This window comes from Ornithodoros turicata, unplaced genomic scaffold (assembly GCF_037126465.1).
Source record: "Ornithodoros turicata isolate Travis unplaced genomic scaffold, ASM3712646v1 Chromosome23, whole genome shotgun sequence".
NCBI classification, from domain to species: Eukaryota; Metazoa; Arthropoda; class Arachnida; order Ixodida; family Argasidae; genus Ornithodoros; species Ornithodoros turicata.
In genome coordinates, this window is record NW_026999342.1 from 405,517 (window position 1) to 418,204 (window position 12,688).

Here is a 12,688-nt window from a genome sequence, read left to right on the forward strand (position 1 = left end):
TTCTGCTCTTCACAATGTTGTGTTTCTTCGTTGCTGAGAGGCTCTGCTTCCTCCTCCTCTCCCATTTCTCCTGAGCAAAACAAGCCCTGGAACTGAAGAGGTCCTCCAGGGCCCTACTGTGAGGGGCGATATGTTTAATGCTGATAGAGAAAAAGAGAAGGATCGTAACTGGTCGTGAGAGTAAACTGGGCAGCAGAATTTTCCAAAGCGGTTACCAAGAAGTCCGAGTATGCCAGTCTAGCTTAATCAGAAGCATCCAGACAGACCAAACCGCAGCGAGCAGGTTTCAAGGCAAGCGGCATGACAGTAATACCGATGCTTTGAACCACAAATCGCTTTTTTTAGTGAAATTTCTGTTTTCTGACTACCAGTTGACATTTGCATCTGATTGACGAGGCTCCGAAGTGCAACAATGTCTCCCCGTTGAATGGAAAATGTCGTTACCTCGATACAAACACAAAACGAACGGCATTCGTCGGGCGCTGGTGGTACGATGTTCAAAAGAATAGGAGTGAGGTCTGCCTGCCCAGACAAAAAGCTTCACTCCTTAGTTAAAGAGGAAGGGGAGTAAATCAGAAAGGGTATAGAGGGTCAGAACTTAAAAGAAATTCGAAATTCGAAACGCCGAGAGAAAGAAAAAAAGAAAGTGGGAAGGTAGAGAGAAGAAAAGCGTTCGCGACAGACCCGCAGACCCGGATGCACTGCTCTGCGTCCCTAGAAACCGTCCTACAAAATGTCGTGTTCCTTACAGAGAAGGGATCACCCTGTAAGTTAGGCGGCTCGCGAATACAGACTTCAGGTGGAACATTAGGCGATATCTCTGTTCAGTACTTCACATTTCCCTAATCAAAGAACTCTCCGCCTCCTAATCGGTTACCAAGAGTCGATCTGCACGCCTTGTCGTTCGGCTTGCGTTCTCTACGGAGTGCATGAGGTACGCCGTTACTTGATGAGGGAAATGTATGCTGGCGAATCCTCTTCGTCCAGCGCTGATGACGGCCTTGTTGACTTCACCGCTGCAGTGCAGTGTGATTTGGCAAGTGAGCTCTGGTCTGTAATGGGATCGGTCGGCACTGACCACGCGCTCGACGGATGCGGGGTCCCAGGAAATATTCAACAACGCAAGTCAGTACGGAGAGTTCTGAAATTTGTCTTCTCGAACGACCTCCTGCGATTATTGCGGAAATTGTTTAACGAGACCAGTGAGAGCATGCTCTGCATTATAAGGTAAGTAAAAGCGTAAATTGTAGGCTGCCTTTTGATAAATTACGAACGAGGAAACAGATGAATCCCGTTCCATTTCTGTCTTTGTCAAGGTAACGGCATCTTTCACGCCGCGAGGAGAAATGATTGCACTTTAGTGCACCTTTAAGGCTTACCACTAAGATCTGAAGGAAATCTCTGCTCTTTCAGGTCTTTCTCGTCTTTCTGCTCTGCGACCACTTCTGTTTCGTTAACCCTGTAAATAAGAAAGGATTTTCAATTCCAATCTGTCCGTCGATATGAGCAAAATACCATGTAGAAATATCGTTACTGGAGTTGATAAGAAAGAGGCAGACCAGAAATGAGGTCAATGATTATCTGGTGCTGCCTGCTCGGCACGAGGCGCTGACGCGTTTCTGCGAAATTTAATTGCCAAACCATGTGTAAAATTAACATCGGCAGCAGCAACTAAGCGCAACCGCGAGGTGACCACGCGCGCGCAGGGGATTCCTCGAGTTGGAGGTGACGTGCGCTGTGTGATGCGGCCTCGACCGGAAATATCTCACGTGACAACCGACATAGGTGATGGTGATGGTGGAGGTGGTGCGCTATCTCTGAGCGTTCTACGTGCTGGGGTAGCGGCATCTTGCTCAGGGATAACGTGCCGCCAGGGCTGACTTCACATGGGAGTGTGACATTTGTCTTGTCGCTTGCACGGTGCCGCCCGTTCCGGCCATCACACCTTTGGCCGAGTATCCTGATGGTCAGCGTTCTGTCAAAAGTCTTTCCGTCACTGTCAACACCCTACAATCCAGCGTTGATCGGCTCACACAGCTTGTAACTGGATTGACCACTCTGGTTGCCTCTACAACCGCGCGACAACATCCATCGCCTTCACCGCACTACCGGTATAACCGTCGCCGGCACACTCGCTCGCCCCGACGATACCGCTCTCCATCTCCAGCTCAGTCTTCACCTTACTGTTGGTACCATGCCAAGTTCGGTCCCCGGGCCCGTAACTGTCAACCACCATGTACGTGGCCGGGAAACCACAGCCCCGGCAACTGAACGCGGCCGAAGTCGCTGGGCCTGATAACAGCCGCCTCTTTTACGTCCAACGACACCATCAATCATCTTCGCTTTCTCACTGACACTGGCGCTGAAGTCAGTATTCCATTCATTCCACCCCATCCTTCGGACCGTCATCACACTTCTCAGCATTCATTGCAAGCTGTAAATTCTTCACCAATTAAATGTTTCGGTGAGCGATCCCTCACCCTGAACTTGGGCCTGCGTCGGAACTTTCAATGGGTCTTCATCATAGCCGACGTCTCTGATGCCATCATCGGTGCGGACTTCCTCAAGCACTTTGGTTTGATGGTCGATGTGAAGGGACGACGCCTCATTGACAACGGCACGGGCCTATCTGTCCGCGGACTTCGTGCCTTCTGTAACCCCATTGGCCCTGTCTTCACCCGCCTATCGGCACCTGTTGAGTTCCGTGACATCCTTAAGGATTTCCCCGACATCGTCCGTTTGCCACTTACAGATGCACCCCCTCTCCATACCACCACGCACCACATCATCACCAGAGGCCCCCCGGTGCATGCTAAGCCTCGCCGTCTTCCGCCTGATCCCCTTGCGATCGCCCGTCGCGAGTTCGACCATCTCCTCGCCTTGGGGTACATTCGTCCATCCAGCAGCCCATGGGCTTCGGCATTGCATATGGTGCCCAAAAAGGACCCGGGAGATTGGCGACCGTGTGGGGATTATCGGGCGCTGAACGCTGTCACCATACCCGACCGTTACCCTTTACCACATCTTCACGACTTCGCCGCAAATTTCCATGGTGCCTCACACTTTTCCAAGATCGATCTTATAAAGGCTTACCATCAGATCCCTGTGGAGCCCAGTGACATTCCGAAGGCCGCAATCACGACCCCGTTCGGCCTCTTCGAATACGTTCGAATGCCCTTCGGTCTTCGCAACGCCACGCAAACTTTCCAAAGATTCATTGACGAGGTCCTTCGCGGCCTGCCTGATTGTTTCGCCTACCTCGACGATATTCTGGTGGCTAGTTCCACTCCCGAGGACCACGCCGAACACCTTCGCCAATTGTTTCAGTGTCTACGTCAGCATGGCATTGTAATCAATCCGGTTAAATGCGAACTCGGTGTTCCTTCCCTCACCTTCCTCGGCCATCGCATTGACAGTTCCGGCATCACCCCTCTGCGGCAGAAGGTTGACGCCATTGATCGCTTTCCCCGCCCTACCACACGGAGGAAGCTTCGTGAATTTCTGGGCTTGGTGAATTTTTATCGCCGCTTCATACCGAACTGCGCGCACACCATCAAGCCGCTCTGTCATTTGCTGGCTGGCCCTGGTGGTCCGTCGAAAACCATCGAGTGGATGACATCCGCTGACCTAGCTTTCCGGAAGATAAAGTAGGACATCGCCTCCGCTTCATTCTTGGCTCATCCCATCCCAGACACTTCACTCGCACTCTTCGTGGATGCCTCTTCAGAAGCCGTTGTGGCCGCTCTGCACCAGCTCGGCCCGCACGACCAGTTACAGCCGCTGGGTTTCTTTTCCAAACCCCTCAAGCCCGCCGAAGCACGGTACAGCACTTTCGGGCGCGAGCTGTTGGCGGTGTATCTGGCTATCAAACATTTTCGCCACCTTCTCGAGGGACGCCAGTTCATTGTTTATACCGGTCACAAACCTCTCACCTACGCAATCACATCTGCCTCTGGTTCTCACTCGCCCCGAGAGATCCGTCACCTGGCCTACATCGCCGAGTTTACGACCGACATCAGGCACGTTCCTGGTCATGCTAACGTCGTTGCGGACGCTCTCTCTCGAGCTCACATTGCTGGTCTGGCCCACCATCTGTCAACAGACATTGACTATGTTGAGCTTGCAGAAGCGCAAGCGAACGACCCCGACATGCCTGCCATGGTTCAGTCATCCCCGTCCCTCGACATCCACAAGGTTTCCTATCCTCGAACCTCGAGCCTCTTGTTATGCGACACCTCTACGGCTACCCGACGTCCTCTGGTTCCCCACGACTTCCGTCGCCACATCTTCAACCGCTACCACTCTCTGCATCACCCCGGCATCAAGTCGACACAGAGACTCATTCGCACCCGCTTCCTCTGGCCGTCCATGAATCGGGACATCCGCCAGTGGGCTCGAAATTGTTTGGCCTGTCAGTGTTCCAAGATCCAGCGCCATACGACATCCCCGTCGATGCCCTTTCCCACCCCTGATGCCCGCTTCCGCCATGTACACTTAGATCTGGTGGGTCCTCTTCCTCCATCTGCCGGCTACGCCTACCTCTTCACCTGCATTGAGAGGTACACCCGGTAGCCTGAAGCGGTACCTATCAAGGATATCACGGCTGAGACAACCGCTCTCGCGTTCCTGTCCTCCCGGGAGGCGCGTTTTGGAGCTCCCGGCGTTATCACGACCGATCGCGGACGCCAATTCACGTCCCGCCTCTTCGCTGACGTCTGCAGATTCCTTGGCGTTCTCCATCACTTCACCACGGCCTACCACCCAAGCGCCAACGGGCTGGTCGAGCGGTTCCATCGCACGCTCAAGACCGCTTTACGTGCCGCTGAAGACCCGACCCATTGGGTCGAGCGCTTGCCTTTAACGCTCCTTGGCACTCTTGAAACCTCCAAGGTGGACTGTGGCGTTGCACCATCCACCCTGGTCTTCGGGTCTGCCTTGCGTCTCCCTGGGCAGTTCTTCGACGCAGCGACTATAGCCCAGCCCGCACCCGACCCTCTCCACTTCGCCACACGCCTCGAAGAACATGTGGCTGAGTTTCGCTCGCCAGTCCCACGCCATTCATCTTCTCGTCCAATATTCGTGCACCCAGACCTTTCCACCGCCACCCATGTCTTCCTTCGCCACAACGCCATCCGCCGTCCACTCGAGCCTCCTTACGACGGCCCCTTCCTGGTGCACTCGAGGCAAGACAAGACCCTTACCCTCAAATTTCCGGGTCGTCTCGAGGTCGTATCCATAGACCGCGTCAAGCCGGCATTCCTGGACACTTCTCCAGCACCGACCCCTCGGCTCCTGTCCCCTCGCCCTTTACCCCCGCAAGCTGCCCTCCCAGCTCCAGCTCCATTGGGCTCCAGACTCCCCGCAAATTCACACCTTTCCCGCTTCGTACCCATCCGGGAATCTGCGGTGACGACCCAGCCGTGCGCGGCCTTCCCGACTTCCGCCACGTCTTCCGGCCTTGCCTTCGTCAACCTCCGGTCTAGGCGGGGGGCCCTTGTAGCGGCAACTGCTGACAACGACGGACCCAGTCTCTGCCCTGCTCGTGCTGACTGTTCGTGCGATTTTTCGTTAGTTGAGATCCGGCACTCACACAGTAAAGTGGTTGTTGCCTTTGTCTCTTTTATTGTCGTGCCTTGACTTCGCGACACCCTCCTCTCGGTGCGCCCACGATTTTTTTTTATTTTTCATGAAACATTTTTTTTACTTTTTTCGGGATATGCCGAAAAGAAGAAACTCTATAAGGTGGTAAGCTTTTTGTGTTTTCCCTGCGTCTGTCTTCAACTATATGTTTCCTTTCCGAGAACCGCTGCACCCTGGTTGTGGTGGAGGTACTGCCGAAAAGCTCGGCGTTGTCGGGCTGATATGGGTGCGCAACGTCACGACTACGCTCTGAGCGAATGTGCATCCAGGGCCGACTTCTAAATGAGCTGTGCTGGCATACGTCTGACAGCGTCGGAGGAAAACTCAGGGAAAGCCCCAGACAGCGCAGCCGACCGCACTCTCACAGCACCATACCATGCACGGTTGTTGACCAGTAGCGGCCGACCACATCACGAGCCTTTTAGTTCACCCTGCCAGGTTTCTCCACACGGGAGCTCCATACTCGCGGAGCGCGAACGCCTGCTGTGCACGAGGCAGAGCAAGATGCGATAGGCTCGTATATCTTAAAGAGCCACTAAACTGATGGTCGTAGTTTGTCTAATAAACAGCACAGAGTGAGAGCAGGGATTTCACTCTACCTAAATATGGGGAAGACCTTGTGTAGCTCAGGCGCTTTAACTATTTAAAAAGTAGGTCAAAGCGCGAAATCAGTGCAACTCTCCCCTTCGTCTAATGCGGTAGCAAATGTCATTCGGCTACAGCCAACGGGGCAGACTCATCCCCGAATGACGTTCCGCGTCGTCAACCAATCCTGGACTCCCACAACGTCACCCGCGGGGGAGATCCTACCGAGTTTTTATGGCAGCTTCGTACCCTTGTTCAGACGTGTCAGAGTGGTAGCGCCATGGATTATCAAAGCTGTGCGTACGAGCACCCGCGAAAGAAGACAGAGACTGGGAGACAGCGAAGCAAAGCTGGGTCGGAGGATGCCCGGAAAGCGCGTTTGGCTGCAGATGCAGTCTTGACTTAGCGTTTTCTAGGGACTTGTGAAACGTTGTGTAACGTTTGTGAAGGGTCGTTGACAGGGATGTGTAGCGTTGTGAAGGGGAATTCCAAAGGGGTCTTCAAGTTTTAATGCTACGCGTTTCCGTCAGATCCAGCAATGAATCGACCATGTTTTTGTACTATGCTCAGGCGTGCGTCTCTTCATTGTAATGCGATATCTACGAGTGCTTGCCAGTTGCCATTGCCTCTATATCAATAGGCTACGTGTGTCCAAGACAAGGCAAAAAGAGAACGTGACAAGTGTCGCACAAATACTTGCCATTCATTGCCGTCTTTGTATCCGTACATTACTGGCGTCCCGGACACGCACTCTTTGTTTAACCCCTGAGCAGACAGGAAGTAACAGGGGTCTCTAAGAGGATTCGTTGTACGCGTGAGGTAATACGTCTCCTTCTGCAATGCTGCGAGGACATGTAGGGAAAGAAGGAGTAAAGAAAACTGCGGACCCTCTCTAACCCTCGACACATCACTGTCACAATCGTTAACATAAATACCGCTTCAGCTCCCACGCCTTGCCCCCAGCGCAACCAGAAAGGATGTCTCATCTCGACCCCTTTCGTTCTCCATAAAGTAACTCCACATGTGACACTTTAAAGCAGACCTCCTCCGCTTTAGCACATTCAACGTCAACCATTACACAGGATGATACCACGCCTGATTTGTGCAGAGATGGAGCGGCAGGCCTTTCTGACAGTCAACATAAAGGCAAAGTGCCACGAAAGGGCGGACGTCTTCCATTCTCCACAAATGAAAAGAGAAAACGATATCATTCATGATGGCTGGCGAAGAGAATTGCATGCGACAAAGTGGTTTGTAGAGAAGAACTGCATAACTTAGAGGAGGACGATGGGCGACCAGGTGCATGGGATTGCGATGAGCGCGCGGCGCCTGGCTCGAGTTGGGATTCTGGGCACTTGTTGATTAAAGCTTGTTGGGGTTAGTCATCTGGAGCCTCGGTCCGTCTGTCTCATTTACGTAACACTTTTTGGTGCCGAAACCCGGGATTCGGACCGCGCTCCGGATGTCAAGCGAAGCACTCGACGGCCTACTGCGTACTCGGGCAGGAACCCGCGACGGGGTCACCCATGCCACCGAACATCTCGCCGTACTTCTGTCTCGACCGGTAAAAGTTAAGGCAGCAATTGAAGCAGACCTCCGATGCCTGATTGCCGGGAAGGCAGCCCTAGCGGAGCTGGATGCCCAGGTCATGGGTTTGATAAGTGATGAGAGATTCGATGACGAACTGCAAGATATACTGGAGGAAGAATGGCAAGTGGAACTGGCAATTTCGAAAGCGAGAAGCGCACTCCGCCTGGCTCTCTTGCCTACCTTGCCTATTGGGACGTTCACTGTGTGGACCAGGGGAACAGTTCATCTCACTACAGCTGGTCAGCTCGGAAGTCAAGTCTCGGTCAGCCAGCCTCCTGCTTCTCCAGCTGGCGCAATTGAAGGTCAATCAAATTCGACAGAGAGTGATACCATTCAAGAACGCTCGATGTCACGCCATCCGCACCAGTCGGACCTCACAGCAAACATTGAGGCATCTTTCGAGGAATGGCGATGGCAGCATACGAACAGCGCGACCACAGAACACCAGGAAACCGCTGAGGGTCAGTGTGATGCAAAAGTATGGCAAGTATGGCCAGAAGACTGCAACCTCAGTAAGCGACCAGGGAAAGACTGCACTGACTGTAAGGATTCGCTAGTTCAAACCAGGTTGTCGGAAGGCCTACCTCCCGTCTACACGAGCAACATAGCACAAAAATCGTCGAACTCCGAATGTGATTCGCACGACGTTGTGCAAAGGCACCAACGATCTTCGCAGATCTTCGCTGAAAGAGAAATAATCCCTCCAGCTCATTTTGAAGCCGGCTCTAAGATAGGGAGAATGTCGTCGAACGTCGGCAGCAGAATCAACGCTCAACCGCAATCGGCGGAGGACCTTGGCAGCGCTTTAGAAGCCACACCTTTGCCCACAGTCGTCCACGTTTGAACGAGTCAGCAGACATCCGCATCGGTCTCCTTTATGACACTCAGCGACCCAGCGGCAGCAGCCACAGACCACAGACACTTCGCCAAGGACGACTGTACAGCACACCACACCCTGTGCCGCGCCGCGACGATGTTTAGGATGTTTTGGGGTCTTCACGTCAGACGACGACGCGGACGATTGAAATATTGCAAGCCTTCGTAAACCCAGACCGTGAGGACACCTGCCTCGATCGGCCACGTCCCCACCTGACGTCACTTGGACACTGCACAGATATGATCGCCGCCAACGCGGTCGCCCTGTCGGCGCGGGAGTGTGTTGCATAACTTAGAGGAGGACGATGGGCGACCAGGTGCATGGGATTGCGATGAGCGCGCGGCGCCTGGCTCGAGTTGGGATTCTGGGCACTTGTTGATTAAAGTTTGTTGGGGTTAGTCATCTGGAGCCTCTGTCCGTCTGTCTCATTTACGTAACAACCGCCCCTAGTATTAATAAAGTGACGTCATTCCACACGATATTGTGCTTTGCGTGTCTCTTGACTAGTGGGTCGCATTACGCAACGTAAATATTGCGGGTCTCTGCGCAGGCTATCGACTTGGTGGAAGTTCCTCATCGTGTTACTTCAGTTTGCCTTAAACTGACTCACCTGAGGTACACTGCCTCTCTTACATCTTGGCTCCTTCTTCTCGCGTGGTTTGCCATGAACGGCGCATAACAACAAGCAGGCGATCAAGAAAGTGGCTAGCGGAGTCATGGTTCACCAGCACGTCTCGAATGATACGCCTCAAGTGTGACACAAATACGGCTTTATACGTGCACAATACAGTGTTCTCTGTACTGTCACCCCCAGCGGAAGCCATCCCCATATCATCGTCATCATGTATTTCTCTCTCTCTCTCTCTCTCTGTGTGCTGTCTGTTATACATAGTCCCTTGATGCTTGAGGGAAGGATCACCAATACAATAGTACTATTAAGAAAATAGAGAAAAACATCGCATTTTTCCAAGACTTTTCGCAAAAGGTCAACACAAGTCTCTAGCCTTGGCATTACGACACATGTGCGGGCCACATGTTGGAAAATCGATTTCCCTGGTGGGAGGCGAAGAATGAAACCTCAGCTCCAGGTGAATCAATCAACTACAGAGTGGTTGCTTAACACGTCACTATAGACGTTGATAAATGCTTCCGCACTGCGACCGCACTGTGAAATGGTCAACGTAAGTAATAGAAAGATACAGTGAAACCTCTGTTTATTAGCTACATGAACTTTTATGTATAGCAGGCTGCATTTCCGGCAGGTGCAGTGCTGAACAAACTTTTGCAGAACAGGCTCCGCTGAATTGTTTCCTCAGAGTGACACGCTGGCACCTAATGGTATCGTGTGGACTTACAAACAGGGTTACCAAGGCATATGTCGTTAAGTCCGTAGGTGCGATTCCCCGTAGCGTGTCACTCTTGGAAGGAAGAATTGCACGAGAGCGTCTTCTGCAAACTTTTGTGGGTGTGTTTCAGATACCTTGTGAAACTGAGTCTGCCGCATGAAAGCTTTTACTTTAGTAAAAAAAGGACAGTGTGTACGTATATATATTTATCACCTCATAGTTACTTTCAAACACACTTGAGACACCAAGGTAAAGCAGGATTTTTGCAAGGCTGTACGACCTCTCAAAGTGAACCCAACTGCTTCAAATGCTCCCCTGATTGGAAATGAAACGATTTTTTTTTGGTGCTACACTGTCCATCAGACGACATCATATGGGCTAAAATTTCGTCTAAAAATCATGACATGTAAATTGGAGCGGGATTTCCAGGGAGGGTTGCTCATACTCTGGGAAGTTTTGCCTATATACTGCTTGCAACAGCTGAAGAAGCAAAAGTAAAGCGGTAAGTTTTTGATTCGCAACGTAGTTCTTTTTTCTCATGACTGTTGTCTTTTTCAGTATTTAGCTCAAGCCCGATATACTTTGAAAATGGTAAGGAATTATAATGAAATATGAAAAGGGTGCTTAAATTTGATTTCTTCTTTCAGCTCCAGAGTCGCCGCCACAAAACTGTGTGTATTATTGGAATACAGTTGTGCAGGTTTAGTTATTATTATTTGATAATATCTTTTCAGCTTACACGCCGGAGTCCGACGAGAGCAGTAAGTTTTTGATTTGCAATGTAGTTCTTTTTCTCATGACTATTGTCTTTTTCAGTATTTAGCTCAAGCCCAACATTTTTTGAAAATGGTAAGGAATTGTAATGGATATGAAAAAGGTGTTTAAATTTGATTTCTTGTTTCAGCTTCAGAGTCGCCACTGCCAATATGTATGTATTATTGGAATATAGACGTATATAGTCGTGTTGTGTATATAGTTGTTACGCCTGTACCACGGCCAACGCCCAAATGTGAGAAAAAGTTATAGGACACGATTACAATAATAAATGAGATTCTCTTTCAGATCATTGGAGTCCGCCACCGCAATGTATGTATTATTGAAATGTATAAGCTGATATTAATTTAGATTCACTTACAGATTACTGGGGTCTGCCACCACAATGTATGTATTAATGAAATGCATAAATTGATATTAATTTAGATTTACTTACAGATTACTGGGGTCTGCCACCACAACATTGTATGTATTACTGAAATACAAGTGTGGTTTCATATAATAACAATAACCGCTTTTTCAGGTCAGTGCTGTGTCCAACGTGAGTTATCGTGTGGTAAGCAATGTGACGACGTTAATTTTATGTTTCCTTTCAGGTTCTGAAATGAAAGAGTTTATCAAAAGTGTTATTGTAAATACATTGAATGAAATATTAACAAATGAACAAATGTATGTTTCCTTTACATGTACTGTCTTGTGTTTCTTCTGTTACAGGTCGTGAAGGTTTTTGGGCTGGGTTTTTCTCGTTCACCTGATTGGCATCACAATTGGCACAATTCCCAGCACAATTGGCTTTGATAAACATATCTCAACTTAATTGGCATTACAATTGGCATTAATAAATATATTTTCACTTGTACTTTTTGTGTATGACCCTTCTTTGCATGTCTCTGCATGTTATAAGCGCGCGGACAACCCTCCGCACACGCGCCGCGCGGGGAAAAATACCCGAACGACGGTGTCGCTGCCCTGGTGGCCATGTTGTAGTTTCACCTCCCCGTAGTCTCTCAACCTAATACTACTACTCACGTTCATATGTCTTTCCGATATTATGAAGGACACATGCAGCAACTATGACAGCCTTTGTTGTCTGTAGGCTCGTCTCAAGCTTTCTGATGAGGCAGCGGAATTTATTTTTTAGCGAGCAATCACACGCTCGATGAGTTGCCTTGTGCGACGGTGAGCATTATTATACCGCTATTCAGCTTCTGTGCGTGGTCTGAGCAGTGGGGTCAGGAGGTGCTCACTCGTAGCATAGCCGTTGTCCCCGAGGAGAGCTCCATGTATTGCCGGTTCGCAATGAAAGCATTTCGTTCATAGCTTATTGAAATAGCTATCTACGACAGCAGTCGAGAGACTTACACCAGAGGAACATATTCTGTGCAGCTCTGACTCTTTCCATATCCTTTAGTCATGTCCACTGCCCCGCCACCGATCAACAGCATTTGTGATGTACTCTTCGGCATAACACACCAGCTGAAAGTGAGCGCCAAACTCAGTTACACCAAGAACATATGGTTCATGCATATTGACGTCAGCTTCTGGAACCTGTCAACCAAAGTGGAGAGAAGTCTTACATGTGTGAGGTTTTACGCCCTACCCTCCCCCCGCTTACCGGCGGGGGGAGGGTAGGGCGTGCGCTTATCATAGCGCATTTTTCAGCCTGGGCCAACTTCTTTCGACATTTTTCCGCCTGGGCCGACTTGCTGTCATTGCTGCAAGGTGCTTACCTGTGTCCCTGTGTTGCAGTTTGTGAAGGTGTAGTGCTATTGCTGGCCACTTCAGTGACCACTGGTGTCGTTGGTTGGGCTACTGTGATGCTACCAGATGGACACAGGATGGGACTGCTGAACAGAACGGGCGTGTTAGTCATTCT

At 50.6% G+C, this 12,688-nt stretch overlaps 1 long non-coding RNA gene across 1 annotated transcript; it reads left to right on the top strand.

Moving 5' to 3' along the window:
- Nucleotides 1-9,847: 9,847 nt before the first annotated feature.
- LOC135373271 (uncharacterized) lies at nt 9,848-10,799 on the top strand. The gene is made up of 3 exons (XR_010416391.1): nt 9,848-10,629; nt 10,686-10,709; nt 10,773-10,799. It is a non-coding gene; the product is annotated as an uncharacterized LOC135373271 (long non-coding RNA).
- The last annotated feature ends 1,889 nt before the right edge of the window (nt 10,800-12,688 follow it).